This window comes from Bufo gargarizans, chromosome 4 (genome assembly GCF_014858855.1).
Source record: "Bufo gargarizans isolate SCDJY-AF-19 chromosome 4, ASM1485885v1, whole genome shotgun sequence".
Classification (NCBI taxonomy): Eukaryota; Metazoa; Chordata; class Amphibia; order Anura; family Bufonidae; genus Bufo; species Bufo gargarizans.
The window spans coordinates 410,484,895-410,511,426 of record NC_058083.1 but is presented as its reverse complement, the minus strand read 5'-3'; the positions used below and the strand labels follow the sequence as shown (position 1 = coordinate 410,511,426).

The window sequence follows — 26,532 nt, the reverse complement described above, 5'->3', positions numbered from 1 at the left end:
CGCAGCGGCCGCCCCTGCTCTCCCTCCTCCTCACTCCCATATTCAAATCTCCGCCCACCGGCATCTGATGTCAGAATCAGAGCACACAAGCGAGGCAGCCGCGGGAAAGGTATATCGCAAAGTATTACTGCATGTATGGTGGCCTGTGGTCACAAGACCTTATTATAACGCCTCCTTGTGGCCCCCCATACAGTGTAACACCTCCTTGTGGCCCCCCATACAGTGTAACGCCTCCTTGTGGCCCCCCATACAGTGTAACGCCTCCTTGTGGCCCCCCATACAGTGTAACGCCTCCTTGTGGCCCCCCATACAGTGTAACGCCTCCTTGTAGCCCCCCATACAGTGTAACGCCTCCTTGTGGCCCCCCATACAGTGTAACGCCTCCTTGTGGCCCCCCATACAGTGTAACGCCTCCTTGTGGCCCCCATACAGTGTAACGCCTCCTTGTGGCCCCCCATACAGTGTAACGCCTCCTTGTGGCCCCCCATACAGTGTAACGCCTCCTTGTGGCCCCCATACAGTGTAACGCCTCCTTGTAGGCCCCCCATACAGTGTAACGCCTCCTTGTAGCCCCCCCATACAGTGTAACGCCTCCTTGTAGCCCCCCATACAGTGTAACGCCTCCTTGTGGCCCCCCCATACAGTGTAAGGCCTCCTTGTGGCCCCCCATACAGTATAACGTCTCCTTGTGGCTGCCCCCATACAGTATAACGTCTCCTTGTGACTGCCCCCATACAGTGCAACGTCTTCTTGTGGCCCCCCATACAGTGCAACGTCTCCTTGTGGCCCCCCATACAGTGCAACGTCTCCTTGTGGCTGCCCCCATACAGTATAACGTCTCCTTGTGGCTGCCCCCATACAGTATAACGTCTCCTTGTGGCCCCCCATACAGTATAATATCTCCTTGTGTCTGCCCCCATACAGTATAATGTCTCCTTGTGGCTGCCCCCATACAGTATAACGCCTCCTTGTGGCTGCCCCCATACAGTATAAAGTCTCCTTGTGGCTGCCCCCATACAGTATAAAGCCTCCTTGTGGCTGCCCCCATACAGTATAAAGCCTCCTTGTGGCTGCCCCCATACAGTATAACGTCTCCTTGTGGCTGCCCCCATACAGTATAAAGTCTCCTTGTGGCTGCCCCCATACAGTATAAAGCCTCCTTGTGGCTGCCCCCATACAGTATAAAGCCTCCTTGTGGCTGCCCCCATACAGTATAACGTCTCCTTGTGGCTGCCCCCATACAGTATAACGTCTCCTTGTGGCTGCCCCCATACAGTATAACGTCTCCTTGTGGCTGCCCCCATACAGTATAAGGTCTCCTTGTGGCTGCCCCTATACAGTATAACGCCTCCTTGTGGCTGCCCCCATACAGTATAAAGTCTCCTTGTGGCTGCCCCCATACAGTATAAAGCCTCCTTGTGGCTGCCCCCATACAGTATAAAGCCTCCTTGTGGCTGCCCCCATACAGTATAACGTCTCCTTGTGGCTGCCCCCATACAGTATAACGTCTCCTTGTGGCTGCCCCCATACAGTATAAGGTCTCCTTGTGGTCCCCCATACAGTATAACGTCTCCTTGTGGCTGCCCCCATACAGTATAAGGTCTCCTTGTGGCCCCCCATACAGTATAATGTCTCCTTGTGGCTGCCCCTATACAGTATAACGCCTCCTTGTGGCTGCCCCCATACAGTATAACGCCTCCTTGTGGCTGCCCCCATACAGTATAACGCCTCCTTGTGGCTGCCCCCATACAGTATAAAGCCTCCTTGTAGCTGACCCCATACAGTATAACGTCTCCTTGTGGCTGCCCCCATACAGTATAAAGCCTCCTTGTAGCTGCCCCCATACAGTATAACGTCTCCTTGTGGCCCCCCATACAGTATAACGTCTCCTTGTGGCCCCCCATACAGTATAACGTCTCCTTGTGGCCCCCCATACAGTATAACGCCTCCTTGTGTTTTTTTTCTTTTAAACGGGTATTTATCGCGATATATATCGTTATCGCAATAAATTTTTTAATATCGTTATCGTCTGATAATTTTTTTAGATCGTCCAACCCTACCCAGAACCTATTCGACGTGCCAGGTGAGACGTTGCCATGGTGTGCTGAGGCTGTTGTGCCTGGGAGCCAAGAGCCACACCAGTCCTGCACTACTTTCAGCTCTGCGGTCACAGGCCAATCAGTGGCTAACCCTGCTCAATTTGACAGTTGGTAAAGTGGTGTGTGACAACAGTGCCAATCTGCTGAGCGCACTGAAACAGGGCACAATGACACACATGCCGTGCATGGCACACATCCTGAACTTAGTCGTACAGCGATTTGTTGCCAAATACCCCGGGGTCCAGGACGTCTTGTGGCAGGCCAGGAGAATCTCTGGCCATTTTAGAAGATCTTATACGGCCATGGCTCTCCTTGCTGACGTTCAGCGGAGACACCATTTGCCCGTCAGATGTCTGATTTGTGACTGCCCGACGTGCTGGAACTCCACCTTGCATATGCTTGATAGGCTGCTCCAGCAAAAACGTGCCATTAACGACTACCTGTACGAACTCTGCAGCAGGACAGGTTCTGGGGAGCTTGTTTTTTTTTTCACCGTGCCAGTGGCTACTCATGCGCGACGCATGCAGACTTCTGAGATCACCAAACTGGTCAGCCGCGGTGAGATCGTACCTTATGCCTTCTTTCTGGAGCGTGTATTACGCTGTGTCATTTATCAAGCCATGGAGGAGCAGGAGCAGGAAGATGAGGAAGTCGCAATGCTGAATGATTTCCCAGGGGGAGTCTGAAGAGGAGTCATAAGGGGGAGGATGGTGCCTGGGGGGAGAAGGAGGAGCAAGAAGATCAGGCTTTAAACTTTTCTGGGATCCTTGGTGTTGTACATGGATGGGGGAGGAGACCGAGGTTGACATTCTCCTGGGCGATGAGCAGGAGCCAGGCCACTCCACTTTAGTGCAAATGGCCTTCATGCTCCAGTGTTTGAAGAGGAACCCCGTATAAAAAGCATAAAAGGCAAGGACCAGTACTGGGTGGCAACGTAATTAGACCCCGGTAAAAACACAAAATGGCGGACATGTTACCAGCATAAAAGAGAGCTGTCAGAATGCAGCATTTCCAGGCCTTGCTTCAAGAGATGCTGCATTCTACTGTTGCGGGCACTGGCAGAGGAATTTCCACCCACAGAGAAACAGTTGCGAGTACCAATCCTACAGCGCATGCAAGAAGAGGGCGGTTTGAAGATGTGTTGGTCACTTCGGATATAAGATCATTCTTGCAGCCAACCCATTGACAGCAGCCCTTCGGATCCAGCCTCATGGAACGACAGGTGTCCGACTACATTGAGTTAACGGCCAATGTGGATGCTCTGAGAAGCGAGCAACCCCTTGACTACTGGGTGTGCAGGCTTGACCTATGGCCAGAGCAAGAACAATTTGGAACTCTTGGCTTGCCCCTTGTCAAGTGTCCTGTCCGAAAAGATGTTCAGTGCAGCACGGGAAATTGTGACCGATAAGCGCACTCGCCTAGCTCACGACAGTGTGGACTACCTCACATTTCTAAAAATGAATGAAACATGAATCTCTGAGGAATTGAACACCTGTGACGACAACATTTAATTGAATTTCCTCATGCCAGCCCACACATATCCGCCACCACACGGAAGAAATAATGGTCCCTGTCTTATGTAAATGCAGCGGCATAAAAGGCCTTTTCTGTCCGGTGAATGCCTAATGTTTGGGACCTCAGAGAAATTCAACACCTGTGACGACCACGTGTTATCGAATTTCAACTATTATCATTTGTTGTTTTTTTTCAAGAGGGGGGATTTCGTTAGCCATGTTTTTAACCCAATTTAATTTTTTAGGTTCTTTTAAACATATGTATTTGACATGTATATGTACCTCTAACCACATAATCACTTGATGTTTTCTGTCCGGTAAATTAATAATTTTTGGGGCCTGTAGTCCACTGGCCTGCAGTAAAATTAATATCCATTGACCATCTAATAAACCTCCAGCCACATAATCACTTGATCTTTTATGTTCGGTGAATGCATAATTTTTTGGGCCTGTAGTCTACTGGCCTGCAGTAAAATGAATATCCAATGACCGTCTAATATACCTCCAGCCACATAATCACTTGATGTTTTCTGTCCGGTGTATGAATAATTTTTGGGGCCTGTAGTAAAATTGATATCTATTGACCGTCTAATATGCCTCCAGCCACATAATCACTTGATCTTTTATGTACGGTAAATGCATAACTTTTGGGGCCTGTAATCTAACTGGCCAACAGTAAAATTGTTATATGTGACCGCCTAATGTACCTCCAGCGACATTATCAATTGTTCTTTTCTGTGCGGTAAATTTATAATTTTTGGGGCCTGTAGTCCAATGGCCTGCAGTAAAATTGATATCCACTGACCGTCTAATATACCTCCGGCCACATAATCACTTGATGTTTTATGTACGGTGAATGCATAACTTTTGGGGCCTGTAGATATATAATTATATACAGGAGATACCCAGGTTATACCAGCATGCTCCATATCATTATATACAAGAAGATGTATAACTTATACCAGCTGTACATATATAATTATATACAGGAGATACCCAGGTTATACCAGCATGCTCCATATCACTATATACAAGAAGATGTATAACTTATACCAGCTTTACATATATAACTATACACAGGAGATACCTAGGTTATACCAGCATGCTCCATATCACTATATACAAGAAAATGTATAACTTATAGGAGCTGTACATATATAATTTTATACAGGAGATACCCAGGTTATACTAGCATGGTTTATATCACTATATACAAGAAGATGTATAACTTATACCAGCTATACATATATAACTATACACAGGAGATGCCCAGGTTCTACCAGCATGTTCCATATCACTATATACAAGAAAATGTATAACCTATACCAGCTATACATATATAATTATATACAGGAGATACCCAGGTTATACTAGCATGGTTTATATCACTATATACAAGAAGATGTATAACTTATACGAGCTATACATATACAGGGAGTGCAGAATTATTAGGCAAATGAGTATTTTGACCACATCATCCTCTTTATGCATGTTGTCTTACTCCAAGCTGTATAGGCTCGAAAGCCTACTACCAATTGAGCATATTAGGTGATGTGCATCTCTGTAATGAGAAGGGGTGTGGTCTAATGACATCAACACCCTATATCAGGTGTGCATAATTATTAGGCAACTTCCTTTCCTTTGGCAAAATGGGTCAAAAGAAGGACTTGACAGGCTCAGAAAAGTCAAAAATAGTGAGATATCTTGCAGAGGGATGCAGCACTCTTAAAATTGCAAAGCTTCTGAAGCGTGATCATCGAACAATCAAGCGTTTCATTCAAAATAGTCAACAGGGTCGCAAGAAGCGTGTGGAAAAACCAAGGCGCAAAATAACTGCCCATGAACTGAGAAAAGTCAAGCGTGCAGCTGCCAAGATGCCACTTGCCACCAGTTTGGCTATATTTCAGAGCTGCAACATCACTGGAGTGCCCAAAAGCACAAGGTGTGCAATACTCAGAGACATGGCCAAGGTAAGAAAGGCTGAAAGACGACCACCACTGAACAAGACACACAAGCTGAAACGTCAAGACTGGGCCAAGAAATATCTCAAGACTGATTTTTCTAAGGTTTTATGGACTGATGAAATGAAAGTGAGTCTTGATGGGCCAGATGGATGGGCCCGTGGCTGGATTGGTAAAGGGCAGAGAGCTCCAGTCCGACTCAGACGCCAGCAAGGTGGAGGTGGAGTACTGGTTTGGGCTGGTATCATCAAAGATGAGCTTGTGGGGCCTTTTCGGGTTGAGGATGGAGTCAAGCTCAACTCCCAGTCCTACTGCCAGTTTCTGGAAGACACCTTCTTCAAGCAGTGGTACAGGAAGAAGTCTGCATCCTTCAAGAAAAACATGATTTTCATGCAGGACAATGCTCCATCACACGCGTCCAAGTACTCCACAGCGTGGCTGGCAAGAAAGGGTATAAAAGAAGAAAATCTAATGACATGGCCTCCTTGTTCACCTGATCTGAACCCCATTGAGAACCTGTGGTCCATCATCAAATGTGAGATTTACAAGGAGGGAAAACAGTACACCTCTGTGAACAGTGTCTGGGAGGCTGTGGTTGCTGCTGCACGCAATGTTGATGGTGAACAGATCAAAACACTGACAGAATCCATGCATGGCAGGCTTTTGAGTGTCCTTGCAAAGAAAGGTGGCTATATTGGTCACTGATTTGTTTTTGTTTTGTTTTTGAATGTCAGAAATGTATATTTGTGAATGTTGAGATGTTATATTGGTTTCACTGGTAAAAATAAATAATTGAAATGGGTATATATTTGTTTTTTGTTAAGTTGCCTAATAATTATGCACAGTATTAGTCACCTGCACACACAGATATCCCCCTAAAATAGCTAAAACTAAAAACAAACTAAAAACTACTTCCAAAAATATTCAGCTTTGATATTAATGAGTTTTTTGGGTTCATTGAGAACATGGTTGTTGTTCAATAATAAAATTAATCCTTAAAAATACAACTTGCCTAATAATTCTGCACTCCCTGTATAATTATATACAGGAGATACCCAGGTTATACCAGCATGCTCTATATCACTATATACAAGAAAATGTATAACCTATACCAGCTATACATATATAATTATATACAGGAGATACCCAGGTTATACCAGCATGCTCCATATCACTATATACAAGAAGATGCATAACTTATACGAGCTGTACATATATAATTATATACAGGAGATGCCAGGTTATACCAGGATGGTCCATATCACTATAATCAAGAATATGTTATATGGTATATAGTGATATGGACCATGCTGGTATAACCTGGGTATCTCCTGTATATAATTATATACGTACAGCTGGTATAAGTTATACATCTTCTGGTACCAGAAGAGGACAGATGTATAACGTATACCAGCTCATATACATAATCATATACAGAAGATACCAAGGCCAGGTGGTAACTAGTAGTAATACCTGGGCCTAATGCCTAGTGGACTGTCTGTGGGGGTTGGCTGCTGTGCTGGCTCAGGCTGAATCGACTTGCTAAAAAGAAGCTTGAGGGCAGGCTGGGCTCAGTGTGGGCTCAGTGTGGGCTGGAGGCAGGCTGGGCTCAATGTGGGCTGGAGGCAGGCTGGGCTCAGTGTGGGCTGGAGGCAGGCTGGGCTCAGTGTGGGCTGGAGGCAGGCTGGGCTCAGTGTGGGCTGGAGGCAGGCTTGGATCAGTGTGGGCTGGAGGCAGGCTGGGCTCAGTATCGGCTGGAGGCAGCTGGGCTCAGTGTGGGCTGGAGGCAGGCTGGGCTCAGTGTGGGCTGGAGGCAGGCTAGGCTCAGTGTGGGCTGGAGGCAAGCTCGGCTCAGTGTGGGCTGGAGGCAGGCTGGGCTCAGTGTGAGCTGGAGGCAGGCTTGGATCAGTGTGGGCTGGAGGCAGGCTGGGCTCAGTATCGGCTGGAGGCAGCTGGGCTCAGTGTGGGCTGGAGGCAGGCTGGGCTCAGTGTGGGCTGGAGGCAGGCTAGGCTCAGTGTGGGCTGGAGGCAAGCTGGGCTCAGTGTGGGCTGGAGGCAGGCTGGGCTCAGTGTGGGCTGTAGGCAGGCTGGGCTCAGTGTGGGCTGGAGGCAGGCTGGGCTCAGTGTGGGCTGGAGGCAGGCTGGGCTCAGTGTGGGCTGTAGGCAGGCTGGGCTCAGTGTGGGCTGGAGGCAGGCTGGGCTCAGTGTGGGCTGGAGGCAGGCTGGGCTCAGTGAGGGCTGGTGGCTGGGAAGCTGGCTGGGCTGACTGCCTGAGAGTGCTGCTGCCTGGACCTGCCTGGCTGGCGAGGGAAGTTTCATCGGTCGGGTAAGTGTCTGAGAGTGACTGAGCGTGTGTACACTGTACTGTAGTGCAGTGGGCAGTGTGGCAGTGGCGGCACCCGCGGTCTCGCCTCGTCCCGCGCTCCTCTGTTACTGCCTGTATAAACCAGACTTGGCCAGTGCTGCGTGCAGCAGCTGCAGCGCTGATGACGTGACGTCACAATGCAGCGCACTGTGATCTGGATGTGCAGGCCCTGCCTCCTGTCGGGGATACTTAAAGTGACCATGTCTGAGCCGGAGGCCGCCGGCTGTCAGCTTAACCACAAAAAAGGAGGACTTCTGGCCAGCAGTCTAAAAACCGGACTGTCCAGCCTAAAACCAGACATCTGGCCACCCTACCTGCAGCAGGGGAAGCTGGAGGTGCCGGCTCCTGGGGGTGGCTGAAGCAAGGAGTGTTCTGTACAAGGACACCGAGAAGCATGGCGGTGGAAGAGCTGAAGCCTACAGCCCAGACATCAAGATGGACCTGCAGTAGAAGATGACAGCGCAGGGTGCAATGTATCGGTGTGTAATTTATGTAGTGCATTGTGTGATCATCACGCACTGCACTACATACATCACAAACGTATACATCACACACTGCACTACATACATCACACACATGTATACATCACACACTGCACTACATACATCACACACATGTATACATCACACACTGCACTACATACATCACACACATGTATACATCACACACTGCACTACATACATCACAAACATGTATACATCACACACTGCTCTACATACATCACAAACGTATACATCACACACTGCACTACATACATCACACACATGTATACATCACACACTGCACTACATACATCACAAACATGTATACATCACACACTGCACTACATACATCACACACATGTATACATCACACACTGCTCTACATACATCACACACATGTATACATCACACACTGCACTACAAACATCACACACATGTATACATCACACACTGCTCTACATACATCACACACATGTATACATCACACACTGCACTACAAACATCACAAACATGTATACATCACACACTGCACTACATACATCCCACACGCATACATCACACACTGCACTACATATATCACACACATGTATACATTACACACACTTCTCTACATACATCACACACATGTATACATCACACACTGCACTACATACATCACACACATGTATACATCACACACACTGCTCTACATACATCACACACATGTATACATCACACACTGCACTACATACATCACACACATGTATACATCACACACTGCACTACATACATCACACACATGTATACATCACACACTGCACTACATACATCACACACATGTATACATCACACACTGCTCTACATACATCACACACATGTATACATCACACACTGCACTACATACATCACACACATGTATACATCACACACTGCACTACATGCATCACACACATGTATACATCACACACTGCACTACATACATCACACACTGCTCTACATACATCACAAACATGTATACATCACACACTGCTCTACATACATCACACACATGTATACATCACACACTGCTCTACATACATCACACACATGTATACATCACACACTGCACTACAAACATCACAAACATGTATACATCACACACTGCACTACATACATCCCACACGCATACATCACACACTGCACTACATATATCACACACATGTATACATCACACACACTTCTCTACATACATCACACACATGTATACATCACACACTGCACTACATACATCACACACATGTATACATCACACACACTGCTCTACATACATCACACACATGTATACATCACACACTGCACTACATACATCACACACATGTATACATCACACACTGCACTACATACATCACACACATGTATACATCACACACTGCACTACATACATCACACACATGTATACATCACACACTGCTCTACATACATCACACACATGTATACATCACACACTGCACTACATACATCACACACATGTATACATCACACACTGCACTACATACATCACACTCATGTATACATCACACACTGCACTACATACATCACACACATGTATACATCACACACTGCACTACATGCATCACACACATGTATACATCACACACTGCACTACATACATCACACACTGCTCTACATACATCACAAACATGTATACATCACACACTGCTCTACATACATCACACACATGTATACATCACACACTGCACTACATACATCACACACTGCTCTACATACATCACAAACATGTATACATCACACACTGCTCTACATACATCACACACATGTATACATCACACACTGCACTACATACATCACACACTGCACTACATACATCACACACATGTATACATCACACACTGCTCTACATACATCACACACATGTATACATCACACACTGCTCTACATACATCACACATGTATACATCACACACTGCTCTACATACATCACAAACATGTATACATCACACACTGCACTACATACATCACAAACATGTATACATCACACACTGCACTACATACATCACACACATGTATACATCACACACTGCACTACATACATCACAAACATGTATACATCACACACTGCACTACATACATCCCACACGCATACATCACACACTGCACTACATACATCCCACACGTATACATCACACACTGCACTACATACATCACACACTGCACTACATACATCACACACATGTATACATCACACACTGCACTACATACATCACAAACATGTATACATCACACACTGCACTACATACATCCCACACGCATACATCACACACTGCACTACATACATCCCACATGCATACATCACACATTGCTCTACATACATCACACACATGTATACAGTACATCACACACATGTATACAGTACATCACACACATGTATACTTCACATCCATGTATGTGGCACAGCATGTAGTGAATGCAGGAAGGCTATTATAGCCAAGTGGTAAAGTACAGGGAAGATCCGCCATATTGGACTGGACTTTATCACTTGGCTATAATTGCCAGTAATGGTCCCCCTGCACACCTCTTAGGCCCCGTTCACACCAGCGCTATTTATTTATGTTGTTCTGCTCATCTAATCATGGAGCAGAACAATGAAAATAACGGAAGTTGGTTTTTGTCATACGTTCAAAACACAACAGGCTCCATACTGTGACATACAGCTCCATGGATTTCCATTGTAAAAACAAACAAAAAAAAATTATACTTTTTTTTGCAGAACTCTGCAGGATTGGAAAGCCTAGTGTACCACGTTTTTTCATCCTGCAAAGTCCAACAACAAAAAACATGTAGGCTAAGGTATACAATGGAATTCTATGGTGGTCGTGTGAATGTACCCTAAGGGCCGCTTCACACGAGCGGATGCCGTGCGTGGCATCCGCTCCGTGAAAGAGTGCCAAGACCCGCTGCAGACTGCAGAGGCACGGAGCGGTAACATGACTGTTAATGCTCCGTGCCTCTCTGTGATCTCTTTATCATCACAGATATATAAATTTGGGACTTTGCTCTATGATCCAGCTCCAGCTCTCATAGACCCAGCCCACATGCATTACCCATTACAACGTCTGCCATGTAATGCTAATGTACCAATGTAGGAAAAATTACTGACCATTTTTCCCCAGAAACTGCAGTTTTAGGCCTCCTGCACACGGCCGTTTTTTTTTTTACGTTGACTGGCCGTTTTTTGCGTTCCATATACGGTCCGTATACGGAACCATTCATTTCAATGGTTCTGCAAAAAAAACTAAATGTACTCCGTATGCATTCCGCTTCCGTATTTCCGTTCCATTAAAAGATAGAACATGTCCTATTATTGACCACAAATCACGTTCCGTGGCTCCATTCAAGTCAATGGGTCCGCAAAAAAAAAAACTGAACACATACAGAAATGCATCCATATGTCCTCTGTATCTGTTCCGTTTTTGCGGAACCATCTATTGAAAATGTTATGCCCAGCCCAATTTTTTCTATGTAATTACTGTATACTGTATATACCAGGGGTGCACAACCTGCGGCCCGGGGGCCACATGCGGCCCTTGATACCATTCTGTGCGGCCCCCAACCATCTGGTAACAGACATGTATGCCTATGTCTTGTGGCTGCTCACATGTATTTTTCATGTATTTCTCCCATTAGATGGGAGTCCTGGAAGTGTAACTAGACATTAATGGTATATAATGTGTGTTCAATATGCCATAAGTACAATATTTCAGTTGTTAATACACCTTTAAATTTTAATTTCGGCCCTCGTCATTGGTTCAGTCTGGCAATATGGCCCCCAACCAGGAAACGTTGTGCACCCCTGGTATATACCATACGGAAAAGGCCTCATGCACACGACCGTGCCGTTTTTTGCGGTCCGCAAACCGCAGATCTGCAAAGAACGGAAGGCGCCCGTGTTGCCTTCCGCAATTTGCGGAACGGAATGGGCACCGGCAATATAAATGCCTATTCTTGTCTGCAAATCGCAATTTTTTTTGCGGCTCCATTGAAATGAATGGGTCCGCATCCGAGCTGCCAAAACGGCGGCTCGGATGCGGACCCAAACAACGGCCGTGTGCATGAGGCCAAAAGGGAATAGAAAACGGAATGGAAACACAATGGAAACAAAAAAACGGAACAACGGATCCGTGAAAAACGGACCGCAAAACACTGAAAAAGCCATATGGTCGTGTGCAGGAGGCCTTACACTGAAAGTTATAGAAGTTGGACCCTCAACTATCAGCTGAACAACACGCCAACTTTGTTTTCTTAATGAGACAACCCTTTTAATAAAAGAATAACAATATTAAGGACCACCCTCTAATTCCACAATTTCAATAAGTTGTGTTTTGGAAAGGACATTATTATTGTAAAGCTTCAAAGCACCACAGGAAGCCTCTCTCTTACCATGAGTACAATAGACCTCCGTTATTACAAAGCATGTTAACTGAATGAAACGTGAAAGCTCATCACTTCTAATGAGCATTAAACCGCAAGGACATCGTCTTTAAATTACAAATGGGACGACTTGATGCTGACCGTGTAAGGGAGCCATGCATCTTACCGTCAGATAGTGATGACACATTGAATGGCTGTAAACTGTTTCCATCCTGCACTGAGATGCATTAATAATCCACGTCCTAGAGACAGAGAGTTTATAGAATACCGCCAATAGTAACAACCGATACATGCCTCAGGTGACCTGCAGAATCAGAGACACAGGTTTGGGGGCTTCCTCCACGTTTTCTCTGTAGTGTTTAACAATATATCATATATGCTGAAAATGAAAGTAATATGAGGAAGTTAAACATGGCATATCCAGTCAGCCTACAAACCCTTATGGTACATCATAGTAATATAGTCTGTAAGGCTGAAAAAAGACATCTGTCCATCCAGTTCGGCCTGTTATCCTGCAAGTTGATCCAGAGGAAGGCAAAAAATAAACCCTGTGAGGTAGAAGCCAATTTTTCTCACTTTAGGGGCAAAAAATTCTTCCCGACTCCAATCAGGCAATCAGACTGAGGCCTCATGCACACGGACGTTTTTTTTCACGGTCCGCAAAACGGGGTTCCGTTGGTCCGTGATCCGTGACCGTTTTTCCGTCCGTGGGTCTTCCTTGATTTTTGGAGGATCCACGGACATGAAAAAAAAGTCATTTTGGTGTCCGCCTGGCCGTGCGGAGCCAAACGGATCCGTCCTGAATTACAATGCAAGTCAATGGGGACGGATCCGTTTGATGTTGACACAATATGGTGCCATTTCAAACGGATCCGTCCCCATTGACTTTCAATGTAAAGTCTGGAGTTCTGTTATACCATCGGATTGGAGTTTTCTCCAATCCGATGGTATATTTTAACTTGTAGCGTCCCCATCACCATGGGAACGCCTCTATGTTAGAATATACTGTCGGATATGAGCTACATCGTGAAACTCATTTCCGACAGTATATTCTAACACAGAGGCGTTCCCATGGTGATGGAGACGCTTCAGGTTAGAATATACAAAAAAACTGTGTACATGACTGCCCCCTGCTGCCTGGCAGGTGCTGCCATGCAGCAGGGGGCAGACCCCCCCCCCCTGTTTTTAACTCATTGGTGGCCAGTGGGCCCCCCCTCCCCTGTTGTTAACTCGTTGGTGGCCAGTGTGCGCACCCCCCTCCCTCCCTCCCTCTATTGTAATAATAGCATTGGGGCCAGTGTGCGCGGCTCACGGAAACACGGCTCACGGATGCGGCTGCCAAACGGTGCATTTTCCGATTTTTCCACGGACCCATTGAAAGTCAATGGGTCCGTGAAAAAAAACGGAAAACGGCACAACGGCCACGGATGCACACAACGGTCGTGTGCATGAGGCCTGACTCCCAGGCCCCTCTTGAATCCCTTTATTGTACTCACCATCACCACCTCCTCAGGCAGAGAGTTCCATAGTCTCACTGCTCTTACCGTAAAGAATCCTTTTCTATGTTTGTGTACAAACCTTCTTTCCTCCAGATGCAGAGGATGTCCCCTCGTCACAGTCACAGTCCTGGGGATAAATAGATGACGGGATAGATCTCTGTACTGACCCCTGATATATTTATACATAGTTATTAGATTTCCCCTCAGTCGTCTTTTTCTACACAGAATACGGACACTTTCACACGAGCATATTTGCAATCCGTATCTGGCCAGGATTTTATGTACCCGAATCTGCTGCTAATGTTAGTGAATGGGGCTGTTCACATGAGCATATCATTTCTGTCAGTATTTGAAATCTGCAGCACGTCCGAGTTTTGTGCGTATTTCTTTTCAAATACTCCCACTACAGTCTATGGAGAAGAAGGAATACGCATATAAATCCTGATGAAATACTGAAGCAATACTGATGGTATATCATCTGGAATCCGTGCGTAATCCAGAGCCAGAATACAGACGGATTTTGATATGCTCACATGAAAGCGGGTTTACCCTAATTTTGATAATCTTTCAGGGTACTGTAGTCCCCCCATTCCTGTTATTACTTTAGTTGCCTTCCTCTGAACATCCACACAGGGAACATATAATGTGGATTTTAATCTTCAAAATTGCGGCAGAATATCCACAGTATTTTATGGGATGTTTATTCATATCAAATACAAGTCAGAAAAATTAAACTTGTATTTGCCGCAGTAATCTGCAGCTGACCCTTGGATTTTTGTTGCGGTATTGTAGATTGCATGTCACTAATCCGCCCGCAGAGTTAGGGCTCTTTCACACCTGCGTTCTTTTCTTCCGGCATAGAGTTCCGTCGTCGGGGCTCTATGCCGGAAGAATCCTGATCAGTTTTATCCTAATGCATTCTGAATGGAGTGAAATCCGTTCAGGATGCATCAGGATGTCTTCAGTTCAGGACCGGAACGTTTTTTTGGCCGGAGAAAATACCGCAGCATGCTGCTCTTTTTGCTCCGGCCAAAAATCCTGAAGACTTGCCGCAAGGCCGGATCCGGAATTAATGCCCATGCATAAGGTCAGAAAACGATCTTTTATCCTCGGTCCGCGCTAATTTCCATGTCAGCTTGAAGACAAGGGGGCAGCACAGTAAAACAGAGGGCACAGCACTTGCGCGAGACTTGGGAAAGCGAAGCCGAATTGCGGGCTGTCACTTAAAGGCAAGAGGGGGCGTGGTTACCCTGACTTGAAGCAAGGAGGCTGACATGCAAATTAGCGCAGACGGAGGATAAAAGATCGTTTTGTGACCTTATGCAGCATCAGACTGCAGGATGAAAAGTATGATTAGTATCACGCTGCGGTCTACCCCCTTAGAAATGAATGGGATTGAGCACAATACCAAACACAGCCGTTATACAATGTACGGCAATGTTCTTGGTAAGCACGGAGAAGTCCGCGGTGCTCACAGGTGTGCCAGTGCCTCCTCAAACAGCTGATCGGCGGCGGTCCCGTCTGTTGACCCCCACCAATTAGATACTGATGACCTATCCAGAGGTTAGGTCATCAGTATAAAAATCTTGGAAAACCCCTTTAAGTAATGTGATAACTCACCAAGTGCATGTGTTAACCCTGCTACATCTGTACCTCAGTGTAGTATGTACAGACTTCAGACACTTGTGGCTCAAGTTTCTGAAGTTGTAACAAACTGAAGTGCGCTGCCAAGTTCAGAACAAAAGTTATCTGACTTGAAAAACCCTGTTACAATTTGAGGACCCTCTAGCAGTGAACAGACACCATACCTGTGTCACGGCGCTCGGTCCGGCATGGGGCAGTATAGCCCACAGTACACTGCCAAAGAGGCCCCATCAGACTCCAGACATAATCACAGCATTGCCATCTAAAGCCTTGGCATGAGCCCTAACTGTGGAAGAACAGGCACCTCTGGACATGTCATATTCAGCAAGACACAGCATAGCCAAAACCATAAGGATCTATGGCCATGGAAGTGAGAGAGAGAATACTGGGGCAAACATTCACCTTTCCTCCATTATGCAGATTGTCCTTCCCTGGCTCGAAACGCAGACAGTGCAGTTTTCTATGTCGCTGCAGGATTATGTCACATGCAGAAATTACACAATGTCAAAGCCATAGACTCAGGACACCCTCCAGCCGTGATTCTCCAAAAAAACACCCGTCCTGCAGGTCTGAAAGTCCCCAGCTTTACCTGAAATACCGCCCTTTGTTTCTGCTACTGTATGTGGAAGAGATTTTGAAACCTCGTTCGCATGTTTTGTACCATCATTTGTTGCGACATCTGCACCAAAAATCTGCTAAAAACGGGCAATGACCTTGGTGAGATCTTGGTGAGAGCTATAGCGATCCCTCATCCTCATACTGTGGAGGAGATCGCTGCATGTAAATCCAGCTTTACCACTGCCCTTGTGGGTGAGGAGATGATGTCCTGCCCCTGTGAGGGGAAGCTAGCTACCATAGTGGACGGCTGCACAAAACAATTTGCATGCATGAAACCCACACCAATACCTCACAAAAAGTCCACAGAAATCACCACAAAGTATTCATTTTTGGTGCGTTTTTTTTTCAGTCCGGTTTTTGGTCGACAAAAAAAAATGCAGAACTTGACGTGGATTTCTAAATCCACACAGCAGGTCAATTCCCGCCTAGATCTGTCTAATCTCATCCACTTTGCTGCCCGTTGCCGTATTGCGGACTGCATTGGCGGATCCGCAATACACTGGCACTGTTCCGTGTGCATTCCACATCACGGAGGTGGACCCATTCTCTTCAATGGGTCCGCAAATCCGGGGATGCGGAACGGTACACTACAGAAGCACTACGGAGTGCTTCCTGGGGTTCCGTGCCTCTGCACCGCAAAAAGATAGAACTTGCTCTATATTTTTTGCAGAAAGGACGGATCGCGAACCCATTCAAGTGAATGGGTCCACGATCTCCATGCAGCTGGGCCACGGTCGGTGCCCGTGCATTGCAGACCGCAATGTGAACAAGCCCTTAAGCTGTGGAAATACTGTGTGTAATCCGTAGCGTGTGCAGACACCTTACAGATATGTCTTCTTCAAGTCTATGTGACTGGAGATATATACTGGTACTACACACCCCGACCGTGTCTTTCCCCAGTGAACTATGACGGGCAGGGTCCTCTCCCCCTCTGTACCAGTCCGTTACTAACGGCTCATGCACACAAACGTATTTTATTTCCGTGTATGTTCCATTTTTTTGGGCGGACCGTATGAACAAGGTGGGCCCCTAGTCTCCCACCCCCTGCACAAGTGGCACATAGCACAGTAGACGTACTGCACTACATACATATATCCAGTGTACAGCACCTCAACCAGACTATGCTCATATAAGAAACTTGATAGATTATTTATTATACTTGAATGTATCCGTATGGTGGGCCCCCAAAATAAATCTTACTGGTGGGCCCTAGGTACCCCAGTACAACGCTATATAGAGGCCCTATCTAGCAGGTAAGGGGGCACTGTGACTGGCGCATATAGAGACCCTGGCAAGCAGGTATGAGGGCACTGTGGCTGGCAGATATAGAGCCCGTCTAGCAGGTAAGAGGGCACTGTGGCTGGCACATATAGAGACCCTGGCTAGCAGGTATGAGGGCACTGTGGCTGGCAGATATAGAGCCCGTCTAGCAGGTAAGGGGGCACTGTGACTGGCACATATAGAGACCCTGGCTAGCAGGTATGAGGGCACTGTGGCTGGCAGATATAGAGCCTGTCTAGCAGGTAAGAGGGCACTGTGGCTGGCACATATAGAGGCCCTGTCTAGCAGATAAGAGGGCACTGTGGCTGGCACATATAGAGACCCTGTCTAGCAGATAAGAGGGCACTGTGACTGGCACATATAGAGACCCTGGCTAGCAGGTAAGAGTGCACTGTGGTTGGCACATATAGAGGCCCTGTCTAGCAGGTAAGAGGGCACTGTGGCTGGCACATATAGAGCCCATCGAGCAGGTAAGAGGGCACTGTGGCTGGCACATATAGAGACCCTGGCTAGCAGGTAAGAGGGCACTGTGGCGGACACTTATATGAGGGTTTTTGGCTGGCACAGTATACAGTGGTTCTTGCTGGTACACATTGGCTTGTATCTTGTAGGTTTGCTGTGGTTGGCACAAATAGGGACTCTAGCTGATAGCTATGGGCACAGTGGCACTTATGTGCAGTCTCCCATGGGGCACTCCTCGGTAACCTGTGGAGGCATGTGAAGAGATGCGGCAGCCCGTGTGTATGGCGGGAGGGGGGCACCTCACGGGCCACGCTATAGACCCCATTGTATACGGCCCGACTGTCACACAGTACCACAGAGGAGACATAGTGGAAGCTGGTGACAGAGAAGAGACCCCTCCTCCCGCGCGAGCTGCCTCCTCCTCAGCCGCCTCATCCCCGCCTCAGTGCTGGAGGCTGAGGGCGCACAAGTGCTGCGGGCACACTCGGGTGACAGGAGGATGCTCTGCTCCTCACCGGCGGGTAAGTCACATAGAGGGGTCGTGTGCCAGCCTCCGATGCTGCAGGACTCCATGTCTGTAGTGCAGGGGGCACCCTATGGCTGAGGCAGGTGCAGCACACGGTGTATATCCCGACGCTGTATATACTGCATGGGTGTGTAGGCCAGGAGCAGTGCAGACATGCCAGGTGCAGGGCACAGGGATGGACATGTCTGACATCACATGCCAGTCACCATGCCTGCCCCGGACTAGTAGAGCAGAGTTGTTGTAGTTGGTTACCAAGGAGCATGGCTTCCTGTCAACCACAACACAGAGGAGGGGAGAGGACGCCGCACTGCTGGAGGCATCCCCGGGCTATGATGGAGGTGAGTACACTGTAGTGCGCCCATTACCCCCTGCAGGGAAAGCTGCCCCAGGATGTGGGCATGGAGGGTGAAGGGTCTGGGATTGCTGTAAGCCTTCTCCTGGAGATGCCCATGGTGATACCTTATTGTAGGGAAACTGGGGCATCCCTCTCTAGGTGGAGTATATTTCTGGAGGACATAGACTAATCAGGCTTTCCTATGTGTGATAGCGGATTCAGGCGACTTTCACGTCTGCGTTTTCAATTCCGGTTTTGATCCAACAGAGAAACTCAAACCCGAATTACAGTTCTGTCCCCATTCATTGTCAATGGGGACAAAGCGCATCAGGATGCATCAGTACAGTTTAGTGGCGTTTTGGGGACAAACACAAAACCGCTGCAAGCTGCAGTTTTGTGTCCATTTTGCAAAACGGAACAAACAGGATCCGGCTTTAAAATCGATGTCAGTCAGTGGTGCCAGATCCGTTTTTTTGTTAGCAAAAAAAAAACAAAAAACGGATCCGGCGCCCATTGACTTACAATGATTTTCATATCGAATCCAGTTTGTTCAGTTTTGATTTAATACAACTAGATCCAGGCGAAGCGGTTGCATCCAGATGTATTAAATGGCACGGATCCGTTTTCGGGATCCTGCGCCAGATCTGTGAGTAAAATGTCATATTCTCATTTTATGCCTGGGAGGAGGGCGCTTTGCCGCTTCTACACCCCTGAGGTATGACCCTTCACAGTGGGTTCTGTGCAGAGGTCCATTGCCGGGACGCCTCTGCTTCTACATTGACTGATGCCACTGTTAGACTGTGTTCACACTGCTGTGGCAGGAGCCAGCAGCAGTTCTGTCACATTTGAGGGCAATAATAAGCCCAGAATTCAATGAAATTCTTGATCAAGATGATAGACCATGATGAAACCCAAAGAGACCCCATTATAGTAGTCCACGAGTATAAGCTGCTAAACATATGTCTGTTTGGCCTAAAGGGGTCTTTCTGGAATATGATCTATTAAGGGCCCCTATCCTGCATCACATCCTGAAAGATATATACCTGCTGCCACCACTCTGGTCCCAGTGCTCCATCTTCTGGGCCTTGGCTTAGGTCTTCTGACCAGGACAGGGACATTGGCTGCAGCAGCGCACATAGCCTGGCCAGAAGATGGAGGAATGGGAGCCAACGTGCAGGACCAGAGTGGCAGAGAGCAGGTAAGGATTAACCTTACGTGGAGGACTTCCCTTAACAGTTTAATGTCCGTCTTTTTGATCTGTGGAATAGATTTTCATTATTACAATATTGATCCAGAAAGTGTTCCTATCTGTACATTAGAGCCCGCCTTGTGTATTATTTCATTATTTTATGTAATTTGGATTTTAGAAATTTCTATATTCAGATAATTTTCGTGCTAATGTGTAAAAAAAACCCTGTTAATGTGAAGGAAAATTGGATCGTTCACGCAATGAACCATAAGTGCTCCTCTTTGACCGACTAAAAAGTTGGGGTTATGCTTTAATGAGCCTGTACAATTTTGTCCCATCAATTTCTGTATTGTAAGGCAGTGTTCACATCTGTCTTGGAGAACACATTGGTAGCCTGCATTGCTGATTCCATTGTCTTTAATGGGAATAGCTGCATAGGATTTCCTGGACTGGATAACATCGTAGCAAACTCTCAGCTTTGAAAAGTAGGTTTGTACCAGTGTTTACCCCTAGAGGTCAACATGAGTGCTGAGAGTTGGACGTCACTGATCTAATATTTAACCTGAGGCTCAGGCGACACGGCCATACTTGTCGCGGCCAGGTTGGCAGAGTAGCGGTGATCCCATAGAAATCAAAGGGATCGCCACCACAGTCGCAAGAAATCCAACACTGCTGGCAATTCTATTCTATTCTGTGGGATCACCATCACGCTGCAATCCTGCCCGCGACCAGTGTCGCTGTATAGCCATACCCTAAAAGGCTGGATAGCCCTTGTAAAGAATCTCATGAAGGCAGTGCCTGCCCAGACGCGAGTCGTCCTTGTATTACATGGAGAGCTATTTAAAGGGGTTTTCCCATCACATACAATGGGGGCATATCGCTAGGATATGCCCCCATTGTCTGATAGGTGCAGGTGCACATGCGCTGCCCCTGCTTCCATTCATTTCTATGCGGCAGACGGCGGCCCCATGGAAATGAATGGAGAGCGGCTGCTCGTGCGCAGTACGCTCTCCGTTTATTTCCCTGCTCCGTTCTCATTGTACCTTCACACTGTACCTTTATAGCCATCATACTGTACCTTCACACTGTACCTTCATAGCCATCATACTGTACCTTCACACTGTACCTTTATAGCCATCATACTGTACCTTCACTCTGTACCTTCATAGCCATCATACTGTACCTTCACACTGTACCTTCATAGCCATCATACTGTACCTTCACACTGTAACTTCATAGCCATCATACTGTACCTTCACACTGTACCTTCATAGCCATCATACTGTACCTTCATAGCCATCATACTGTACCTTCACACTGTACCTTCATAGCCATCATACTGTACCTTCACACTGTAACTTCATAGCCATCATACTGTACCTTCACACTGTAACTTCATAGCCATCATACTGTACCTTCACACTGTACCTTCATAGCCATCATACTGTACCTTCACACTGTACCTTTATAGCCATCATACTGTACCTTCACACTGTACCTTCATAGCCATCATACTGTACCTTCACACTGTATCTTCATAGCCATCATACTGTACCTTCACACTGTACCTTCATAGCCATCATACTGTACCTTCACACTGTACCTTTATAGCCATCATACTGTACCTTCACACTGTACCTTCATAGCCATCATACTGTACCTTCACACTGTACCTTCATAGCCATCATACTGTACCTTCACACTGTATCTTCATAGCCATCATACTGTACCTTCACACTGTACCTTCATAGCCATCATACTGTACCTTCACACTGTACCTTCATAGCCATCATACTGTACCTTCACACTGTACCTTTATAGCCATCATACTGTACCTTCACACTGTACCTTTATAGCCATCATACTGTACCTTCACACTGTACCTTCATAGCCATCATACTGTACCTTCACACTGTACCTTTATAGCCATCATACTGTACCTTCACACTGTACCTTCATAGCCATCATACTGTACCTTCACACTGTATCTTCATAGCCATCATACTGTACCTTCACACTGTACCTTCATAGCCATCATACTGTACCTTCACACTGTACCTTCATAGCCATCATACTGTACCTTCACACTGTACCTTTATAGCCATCATACTGTACCTTCACACTGTACCTTTATAGCCATCATACTGTACCTTCACACTGTACCTTCATAGCCATCATACTGTACCTTCACACTGTACCTTTATAGCCATCATACTGTACCTTCACACTGTACCTTCATAGCCATCATACTGTACCTTCACACTGTACCTTTATAGCCATCATACTGTACCTTCACACTGTACCTTTATAGCCATTATACTGTACCTTCACACTGTACCTTCATAGCCATTATACTGTACCTTCACACTGTACCTTTATAGCCATCATACTGTACCTTTATAGCCATCATACTGTACCTTCACACTGCACCTTTATAGCCATCATACTGTACCTTCACACTGTACCTTCATAGCCATTATACTGTACCTTCACACTGTACCTTCATAGCCATTATACTGTACCTTCACACTGTACCTTTATAGCCATCATACTGTACCTTTATAGCCATCATACTGTACCTTCACACTGCACCTTTATAGCCATCATACTGTACCTTCACACTGTACTTTCATAGCCATCATACTGTACCTTCACACTGTACCTTTATAGCCATCATACTGTACCTTAACACTGTACCTTTATAGCCATTACCCAGTACCTTCATACTGTACCTTCATGCTGTACTTTTATATCCGTCATACTGTACCTTGATAGCCATTACACAGTACCTTCATATCCATCATACAGTACCTTCATATCCATCATGCAGTACCTTCATATCCATCATACAGTACCTTCATGTTGTACGTTCATAGCCATTACACAGTACCTTCACACAGTACCTTCATATCCATCATACAGTACCTTCATATCCATCATACAGTACCTTCACACTGTACCTTCATAGCCATCAAAGTCATACTGTAACTTCACACTGTACCTTTATAGCCATTACACAGTACCTTCATACTGTACCTTCATGCTGTACTTTCATATCTGTCAAACTGTACCTTGATAGCCATTACACAGTACCTTCACACAGTACCTTCATATCCATCATACAGTACCTTCATGTTGTACGTTCATAGCCATTACACAGTACCTTCATATCCATCATACAGTACCTTCATGTTGTACGTTCATAGCCATTACACAGTACCTTCATAACCATCATACAGTACCTTCATGTTGTACGTTCATAGCCATTACACAGTACCTTCATACAGTACCTTCATATCCATCATACAGTACCTTCATGTTGTACGTTCATAGCCATTACACAGTACCTTCACACAATACCTTCCTATCAACAGTACCTTCATGTTGTACGTTCATAGCCATTACACAGTATCTTTATATCCATCATACAGTATCTTCATATCCATCATACAGTACCTTCATATCCATCATACAGTACCTTCATGTTGTACATTCATAGCCATTACACAGTACCTTCACACAGTACCTTCATATCTATCATACATTACCTTCATATCCATCATACAGTACCTTCACACTGTACCTTCATAGCCATCAAAGTCATACTGTAACTTCACACTGTACCTTTATAGCCATTATACAGTACCTTCATACTGTACCATCATGCTGTACTTTCATATCTGTCAAACTGTACCTTGATAGCCATTACACAGTACCTTCACACAGTACCTTCATATCCACCATACAGTACCTTCATGTTGTACGTTCATAGCCATTACACAGTACCTTCACACAATACCTTCATATCAACAGTACCTTCATGTTGTACGTTCATAGCCATTACACAGTATCTTTATATCCATCATACAGTATCTTCATATCCATCATACAGTACCTTCATATCCATCATACAGTACCTTCATGTTGCACATTCATAGCCATTACACAGTACCTTCACACAGTACCTTCATATCCATCATACAGTACCTTCATATCCATCATACAGTACCTTCACACTGTACCTTCATAGCCATCAAAGTCATACTGTAACTTCACACTGTACCTTTATAGCCATTACACAGTACCTTCATACTGTACCTTCATGCTGTACTTTCATATCTGTCAAACTGTACCTTGATAGCCATTACACAGTACCTTCACACAGTACCTTCATATCCATCATACAGTACCTTCATGTTGTACGTTCATAGCCATTACACAGTACCTTCATATCCATCATACAGTACCTTCATGTTGTACGTTCATAGCCATTACACAGTACCTTCATAACCATCATACAGTACCTTCATGTTGTACGTTCATAGCCATTACACAGTACCTTCATACAGTACCTTCATATCCATCATACAGTACCTTCATGTTGTACGTTCATAGCCATTACACAGTACCTTCACACAATACCTTCCTATCAACAGTACCTTCATGTTGTACGTTCATAGCCATTACACAGTATCTTTATATCCATCATACAGTATCTTCATATCCATCATACAGTACCTTCATATCCATCATACAGTACCTTCATGTTGTACATTCATAGCCATTACACAGTACCTTCACACAGTACCTTCATATCTATCATACATTACCTTCATATCCATCATACAGTACCTTCACACTGTACCTTCATAGCCATCAAAGTCATACTGTAACTTCACACTGTACCTTTATAGCCATTATACAGTACCTTCATACTGTACCATCATGCTGTACTTTCATATCTGTCAAACTGTACCTTGATAGCCATTACACAGTACCTTCACACAGTACCTTCATATCCACCATACAGTACCTTCATGTTGTACGTTCATAGCCATTACACAGTACCTTCACACAATACCTTCATATCAACAGTACCTTCATGTTGTACGTTCATAGCCATTACACAGTATCTTTATATCCATCATACAGTATCTTCATATCCATCATACAGTACCTTCATATCCATCATACAGTACCTTCATGTTGCACATTCATAGCCATTACACAGTACCTTCACACAGTACCTTCATATCCATCATACAGTACCTTCATATCCATCATACAGTACCTTCATGTTGTACATTCATAGCCATTACACTGTACCTTCATATCCATCATACAGTACCTTCATGTTGTACGTTCATAGCCATTACACAGTACCTTCATATCCATCATACAGTACCTTCATATCCATCATACAATACCTATATGTTGTATGTTCATAGCCATTACACAGTACCTTCACACAGTACCTTCATATCCATCATACAGTACATTCATGTTGTACGTTCATAGCCATTACACAGTACCTTCATATCCATCATACAGTACCTTCATATCCATCATACAGTACCTTCATGTTGTACGTTCATAGCCATTACACAGTACTTTCACACAGTACCTTCATATCCATCATACAGTACCTTCATGTTGTACGTTCATAGCCATTACACAGTACCTTCATATCCATCATACAGGACCTTCATATCCATCATGCAGTACTTTCATATCCATCATACAGTACATTTATGTTGTACGTTCATAGCCATTACACAGTACCTTCATATCCATCATAGAGTACTTTCATATCCATCATACAGTATCTTCATATCCATCATACAGTACCTTCATGTTGTACGTTCATAGCCATTACACAGTACCTTCACACAATACCTTTATATCCATCATACAGTACCTTCATATCCATCATACAGTACCTTCATGTTGTACGTTCATAACCATTACACAGTACCTTCATAGCCATCCTACAGTACTTTCTTCATTCTTATGGCAGACACACTGTAAGGGTACGGTCTCACGGTCGGGTTCCCTGATGCAGTTGAGGAAGCCAAAATCAGGAGTGGATCATAAAAGGAGAGAAAGTGTAAGGGACAGATACAACCTCTCCTCTTTTTAGGATCCACTCCTGGTTTTGGTTTCCAATTCAGAGGTCCCATAGCAGTGAATAGAGAGCAAGCCACACATGTGGGGCCCTATTCTGGAGACCGAAGCGGTGGGACCTGCATATATCTGGCATTGATAGCATATCCTAACAATAAGCAATACATGTCCCCTTTAAAGGGGTTATCCCAGGATTAATGTAAAAAAATTAAGCTCAGCTCAGGGGGCGTGTCTCTTCTGCTGCAGC

General features: G+C 45.5%; 1 protein-coding gene across 1 annotated transcript in view; it reads left to right on the top strand.

Annotated features, from left to right (window-relative positions):
- Nucleotides 1-18,794: 18,794 nt before the first annotated feature.
- Nucleotides 18,795-26,532, top strand: part of SYNE1 (spectrin repeat containing nuclear envelope protein 1) — a 451,533-nt gene continuing 443,795 nt past the window's right edge. The window contains exon 1 of the mRNA XM_044288568.1: nucleotides 18,795-18,853. The gene's annotated coding sequence lies outside the window, so the exon portion shown is untranslated. The remainder of the gene's footprint in view (nucleotides 18,854-26,532) is intronic.